This window comes from Apium graveolens, unplaced genomic scaffold, assembly GCF_009905375.1.
Source record: "Apium graveolens cultivar Ventura unplaced genomic scaffold, ASM990537v1 ctg200, whole genome shotgun sequence".
NCBI lineage: Eukaryota > Viridiplantae > Streptophyta > Magnoliopsida > Apiales > Apiaceae > Apium > Apium graveolens.
The window spans coordinates 102,210-109,905 of NW_027417487.1; positions in this window are offsets into that span (position 1 = coordinate 102,210).

Below are 7,696 nucleotides of genomic sequence, written 5' to 3' on the forward strand. Positions count from 1 at the left end.
CCTGAAGAAGCAAAAGTATACAGTATGATTTTCCACCCGGAGTTACTGGAGAAAATAAAGAAATGCCAGAAAGAGGTAATGGATCAAGATATAAATAGTTTGGTAGGTGAGAAATTATGCACGCAACAAGATGATCAAGGTATTCTTAGGTTTTCTTCAAGAGTTTGGATTCCACCAGTGACGGAGTTAAAGAATGAAATTTTACAAGAGGCACATAGTTCAAGATATTCCATCCATCCAGGGAATACCAAAATGTACAGAGATCTGAAGAAGAATTATTGGTGGCCAAATATGAAGAGGGAAATTGCGGAATGGGTTAGCAAATGTTATACCTGTCAGAGAGTTAAAGCGGAGCATCAGAGACCAAGCGGATTGCTACAGCCATTGGAGATTCCAGAATGGAAGTGGGAACATATTACCATGGATTTCATAGTTGGATTACCAAAGACAAGGGCTAATCATGATGCCATTTGGGTTATAGTGGATAGACTTACCAAGTCAGCTCATTTTCTGCCTATAAATGAAAGATTTTCGCTCGACAAGCTAGTTCATATGTACCTAAAAGAAATTGTAGTTCGTCATGGAGTTCCAGTGTCTATCGTATCTGATCGAGATCCAAGGTTTAATTCAAGATTTTGGAAGAGTTTTCAAGAATGTTTGGGAACAAAATTGAAGATGAGTACGGCCTATCACCCGCAGACGGACGGCCAAAGTGAAAGAACAATCCAGACAATCGAGGACATGCTACGTGTTTGTGCTATTAATTTCAAAGGAAGTTGGGACGAGCATTTACCCCTGGTAGAATTTGCTTATAACAACAGTTATCACGCCAGCATTGGGATGCCACCTTATGAAGCCCTTTATGGACGCAAATGTAGATCTCCATTATATTGGGACGAAGTAGGAGAACGTAAAATACTCGGACCTGAATTGGTGCAGCAGACAAAGGAAGTTGTTGAACTTATCCAAAAAAGATTAATAGCCGCACAAAATCGTCAGAGGAAATATACAGACCAGTCAAGGAAAGACATGGAATTTGAAGAAGGGAGCTTGGTATTATTGAAAGTATCACCGTGGAAAGGACTAACGAGGTTTGGGAAGAAAGGGAAGCTAAACCCAAGATATGTCGGACCTTTTGAGATCCTAAAGAGCGTTGGCAAAGTCGCTTACGAATTGGCATTACCTCCTCACATGGAGCACATTCACAATGTTTTTCATGTATCGATACTCAAGAAATATAATCCAGACTCCAGGCATGTAATAGAATATGAGCCAATAGAGCTTCAGGCAGACTTATCATATGTAGAGAATCCAATAGAGATTTTAGAGGAAAGAGAGAAAATATTGAGAAATAAAGTGATAAAGTTAGTAAGAGTATTGTGGAGAAACCCAAAGGTTGAAGAGTCAACCTGGGAGTTAGAAAGTGATATGAGAGAAAAGTACCCTCATTTGTTTTCTTAGGAGATTCTGAGGATAGAATCCTTTTAAGGGGGGAAGGATGTAATATCCGGGATATAACGTGTAATTATTTTTACTATTAAATAATTAATATGTGTGTTCAGTATCTATTCTGTGAGTTAATTGTTAAGTGATATATGTACTTGAATATTCAAAAATAATATTAATTGAGTATTTTATTTTTATATGTCCCAAATAAAATATAGATAATTGTTATATCTTCCTAATTATTTTTGTGTTGATTTATAGATTTATAAGAATCATATGAAATTTTTAAAATCTTTTTCCGGGTAATTAAAATCTATTTTATAAAAACGGGAACCAACCGACGTCAACCGTTGTTACGTTTTTGGAACCCAAAACTCTACCGAGAACTCCTTCCTAACCTAATTGTAATATTCCGAGCATTTTCCATGTTTCGACTTTTTCGATCCGGAGTACGGTTTGTCCTGCGCGGGTCCCGGCACAACATTTTCGATACAATATTCGTTTCGGTAAATTAATAAAACCCGTATTTTCGATAAACGGGAGCTTTTTATTAAACTATCCCAATTATCACTTCGTAGTACGTGTAACTGGGTGCTGAGACCAAGACCGCAGTACAAATTGTACTGATTGGGATAACTATCCCGAAAACCGATACCGTTTGGATCAGTTTTTATAAATAAACGTACCATTTTATATCCGGAATGATCCAACGGGATACTAATTTTCCGTAATTATAAATAGCCTTTTACCGTATTTTATTTCGTATCAAAATCATTTGCAGACAGATAAATATATAATTTTACAGAGAAAAATCATATATTCATAAACCTTTCTGAGAATCAAACCAACTTTTGAAGGTGTTAGTGATCTTTGTTTGAAAAGCTCGAGTACTGGATTTGAAGGTCTTGAGAAGCTCTATCAGAATCTGTAATCCATACACCTGCAGAATCAAATGTTGAATTTCTAAAAATTTAATTATTTTCGAATTTATTTTATTAAAAATATGAATTTTTGTTCGGATGATTGTTTGTATGATTTGATGATTGTATGTTGTAGAGCTTGTTTTCCTGATGATTTTCATATGTCATACGTCTGATTTGGAGTTCAATAACATGTTCAAATTTGAGTTTGATTTTCGAATTTTAAAATTAGGGTTTATACCCCGTATGAATGTTCTTAATTGAAATTTGGGGGTTTCTTATTCTGTGATAGATTGATGTTGTGATATAGTGGATTGTGTTCTCTGTGAAATTAGCAATCCAGTCGTATAAGTTTCATGAACCAACGAAGTCTGTAGAGAAGGGAGTTGTGTTTTGAAGTTTTCCGATGTTCGCCGGAAACTGGGAAATTTCACGGCCAAATTCCGGCCAAATCAGGGATTGTTAGGTTGTTTTGATTGCATGGTTGTGTTCCTGGTGTTGTGTAGAAGTGATCTGGAGCTTGTGGCAAGGTGAGGAGGCCGGAATCGTGTTCTCCGGTCACCCCTGTGTTTTCCGGCGACTGGACTGTAAAAATTGCAGTTTGGTCCCTGAAGTTTTGGGGACGATGCAGTTTGGTCCCTGTAGTTTTCAGACTTTGCAAAAATAGGATTCCTGTTTTAAAAATGTTTAAAAATCATATTTCCCATTTATTTTTATTATAAAAATTCGTTTTTAATTTCTGAAAATTCTAAAAATTATTATTTTAATTCCGAAAATTATTTTTAATTCACAAATAAATCTGAATTAATTATTTAATTAATTTCAGTTAATTTTTAATTGATTAATTAGTCAATTAATTCGAAAATTAATTGATTAATTGATTTAATTAATTATTAATTGATTTTTAATTAATTAATTAATTAGATTTAATTATTAAAAATGATTTAAAAATTCTGAAAAATAGTTTAGAGCTTTAAAATATTATTCTAAATTATTTTCAAGGCTCGATAATTATTCTAAAATTGTTTCGGAGCCAGAATTGGTCAGCCGAACCCTGTTTATTAACTTGAAATTTGATCCAACGACCCGTTTTAATTCCGAAAAATGTTTTAAAAATTATTTTAAATACCCGAAAGCACATTTATGACCTAAGACTTCTTTATAAATGATATGTCCTTGATTACGTGATGTATTATGTGTTATATGTGACATGTGGTTTGACTATCGGTCTATATAGGCGGTGTATACTTCGTTATTGCGTAGATTTCAATCCGTTAATCGGATTTGGGTAAAACGAAGGGTAGATAAAAGAGTGCGTTGAATAGAATCTTGTGAGTTGATGATTGATAGATGCTTATGATATGTGAGCAGAAGAGGCAAGGCGTAGAAAAGGGAAACAGATAGTTGAGGAGTAAGCCGATTGTGATTGGAAGCGAGTACAGAGTAGTAAGCTAATTCCAGGCAAGTGTTCTGAACTTTCTCGAGATATTGAAATTCTTGATAGTCTTGTTGACATTGCAAGTGCTTTGAAGCACAGAAACCTAAACCCTGATTTCAGTTATTGTTCTTGAGCTATGAACCATATTCTTTCTAAGCCATTGATTATTATAAACCCAAACTTGAACCTCAAGTATACGATACTATTCCATAAATACATGCAAACAAAATCCCAAACACTGAACTGAATTACTTATACATTCAACCATTGTATCCTATGCTTTGAGAGCTCAAATCTTTGAAACCCTGAAATATTGATTCTTTTGTTATCCAATTCTTTCAGTTCCCAGCATTCAAGCTTGTAAACTACTTTATTGATCCTTACAAAGATTGAAACCCTTTCATTGTTAAACAGTCATTGTTGTTAATGATTCTGGTTATTGTTTATTATTGCATATTCTGTTATTATGTTAGAATTGGATTGTTTTTTTTTATAAAATTGTGGACCAGATTCGTGGTCAGACCATATAATGGTCAAGTTAGGCGAATGTGTGCCTTGGATCCAATAGTTAGAGCAATGTTGTGTGCCTTGCTCGGGGTTAGTGCGTGACTGATCAGCAGCCTAACCCTGGATTTTTAAATTAAAAGTATATTATCCAATTCTAAATCATAATCCATTGTTCACTTGATATCATAAATATATTCACCTGATGATCATTATTCTCAGTTTTGTTATTGTGACTTGCTGAGCTAGTTAGCTCATTTGTGCGATGTTGTTTATATTCTTTCCAGTTAAAAAGGAACCAGTTGGTAAAGAAGATCCCCAGTCCAGCGCGAGAGCTAGGGGTTCAGGTTGAGAAAGCTGAACTAGTAGACTTCTTTTGGGATAATTTATGTTTGTAAAAGTTTGTAATAATGTTTGATACTCAGTGTGAGTTGAAATAGTTGGGATTTGAACGGTTTGTAATATATTAGTGTGTTGGCTTGTGTGCATACTTTAACCTGTCGCGGTCCGTGGTGGTGGATAAGTAGGGTCACTGCATATAATTATTATTATCTTTATTATTGTTATAAGCAGGTTATAATTAAGGTGTGTGTGTGGACCCCAAACTTCTGACCCGGGTTTGGAGGGCGCCACAGTTAGGGCTAAGATAAGATAGGAAAATGAGATAGGATGAGAGTAAGAATGTTAGGATTGTTTGTCTATGTGATTAGAAGTTATGAGTTTAGGATTGTGATTTGATTGTTTTTGTGTTATTATTTTTATGTATATTAGATGGCTTCTTTATCATCATCTACGGAGAGGACCGAGACAGATCCAGGGGATGCACCGGTAGTAGCCCCAGTGTCAGAGCAGATCTTACCTCCATTGCCACCTGAGCTAGCACCAGAGATACCACTTCCCCCAGAGGTACCAGGTTTTGTAGATTATTTTCCATATTTTGAGCCAGAGATACCAGATTTTCCACCACTAGAGTTCCCGATGTTCGATATTCCTGACATGATTGATCTTCCGCAGTGGGAGGATTTAGAGCCTCAGATTCCTATGCCACCAGTCGAGATTCCAGAGCTGCCACATATGGAGCTAGAGGCAGAGCCGCCAGTGTATGCGCCGATGGAGCAGCCTGTCTTATTTCCTGCCCCATTAGCCATTTATGCACCTGTTCCAGGAGTTTATCAGTTTCCTCAGCCAGAGTTTATGGATGATATTGTGGTGGATGGACCATTACCTTCTCGAGGTTCCAGCACTGATCTTCGGGAGCATCATACCGTGACTTACCAGCACTTTCAGGCAGAGAGGGAGGAGAGGATTAGATGGCAGAACCAGTGTAGGGAGATCCTTGGGTTGTATGAGACACAGACGGATGGTCCTGTCAGAGCATTACGACCGGATTATATACTGAGAGAGAGGCTACATCATATTCACCGGGTTAGTTCGCAGCAGCTTACTGAGTTGAGACAGCAGGATCTTAGTGCGGAGACAGCATATCGCAGAGCATTGGGACTTACCGAGGCAGTGCTAGAGGCATTGCAGGAGGAGTTGAGCCACGTACCACCAGGATTTTGAGACCAGCAGATCAATGAGTATGGTATTATGTATATTTTGTAGATAGAGGCAGCATAGTATTGTATGACTAGTTTGTATGAGTGTAGTTACTGACTTTGACCGATAGTAGTAGTAGCAGTATGACTGTTATATCATAGGTTTTTGTATCAAGCACTGACACCTGTAGCTGGTGTTCTACATATATATATACGAGATGATCTTTTGCACGTTTCTTTATTTTATTTCCAGTTATTTAAGCATTTATATTTATTTCAGTACCATTGCATATTTACAAATGTAGTTTTATTTACGATCATGTTGTATCCTTATGTAAAAAAAAACATCATACTATTTTATCTATTCAGTTATTTAATAAGCTGTTTTATTTTCTCAAATCGGCTATTTTAATATATGTTTAATATACTGTTATTAAAGAAGACCATTGTTTATTTACCAGAAAGATGGCACCTAAAAGAAAAACACAACCCGATTCATCGAATGGGAACACCGAGGGCCAAAACAATAATAAACAGATGGATCAGATGTTTAATCTCATGCAACAACAAATGTTGATGATGCAACAACAAATGCAGCAGCAACAGCAGCAGTTCCAGCAACAGATGTTACAGCAAACCGCTCATCCAGGACATCAAATACCACCAGCAGTGCCTACGACCACTTTCAAGTAATTTCAGTCGGTGAAGCCACCGGAATTTATGGGTTCCACGGATCCTACAAAAGCGAGAGCTTGGCTGAAAGAAATGGAAAAGTCTTTTTCGTTGGTAAAGGTTGAGGAAGAGCAGAAGACGGATTTTTCTAGCTATTTCCTGAAAGGCGAAGCTAATTACTGGTGGGAATCGAAGAAAGCTTTGGAAGAAGAAGGTGTGGTGACCTGGGATAGATTCACTGATCTTTTCTTGGAGAAATATTTTCCTCGTTTTATGAAAAACCAGATGGAGATCAAGTTCCTGGAGCTGAAACAAGACAACTTATTGGTTGCGGATTATGAGACCAAGTTTACTGAATTGGCAAGGTTTGTTCTAGAGCAGGTGGATACAGACGAGAAGCGGGCCAAGAGATTTCAGCAAGGACTAAAACCATGGATTTGTAGCAGGGTAGCTGTGTTTGAATTGACAACTTATACGGCTGTTGTTCAGAAGGCTATGATTATTGAAGGAGAAAGCGAAGCAGCTCAGAAAGAGAAAGGACCAGGGAATTTTCAGAATCGTTTCAACAAAAGGCCGGGATTTCAAGCTCGAGGAAAAGTAAACTTTAGGAGGCCAGAACAAAACAACCAGAGGATGGGTAATCGACTACCTGCCCCAACTCAGCAAAGGCTTATTCGACTGCCTGTACCTGATTGCAGAACGTGTGGTAGAAAGCATACAGAAATTTGCAACAAGCCAAATGTCACGTGTTTCAAGTGCAAGCAAAGGGGACACTATTCTGGAGAATGTCCGATGGGAAAAGCAGAAGTTACTTGTTTTCAATGTGGGAGAAAAGGACATATTGCCAGAGACTGCAGAGGAATTGCAATGGCCGCTAGTATTCCAAGAGTGTTAGCATTACCTCCACCTCCACTACCACAACAACATCAGCCCAGAGCAAGGACTTTCAACATGTCAATGAAGGAAGCGGTACAGAGTCCGAATGTGGTTGCAGGTACACTTCTTGTAAATTCCGTGAATGCTTTGGTATTGATTGATTCAGGAGCTACTAGATCTTTTATTTCTGAAGCTTTTATCTCTAAAATAAATTGTGAGGTACAGTGGTTAGATGAAGTGTTAATCATAAAATTAGCGAATAATGATCAGGTTGCAGTAGATCGAGTATGCCCGAGTTGTGA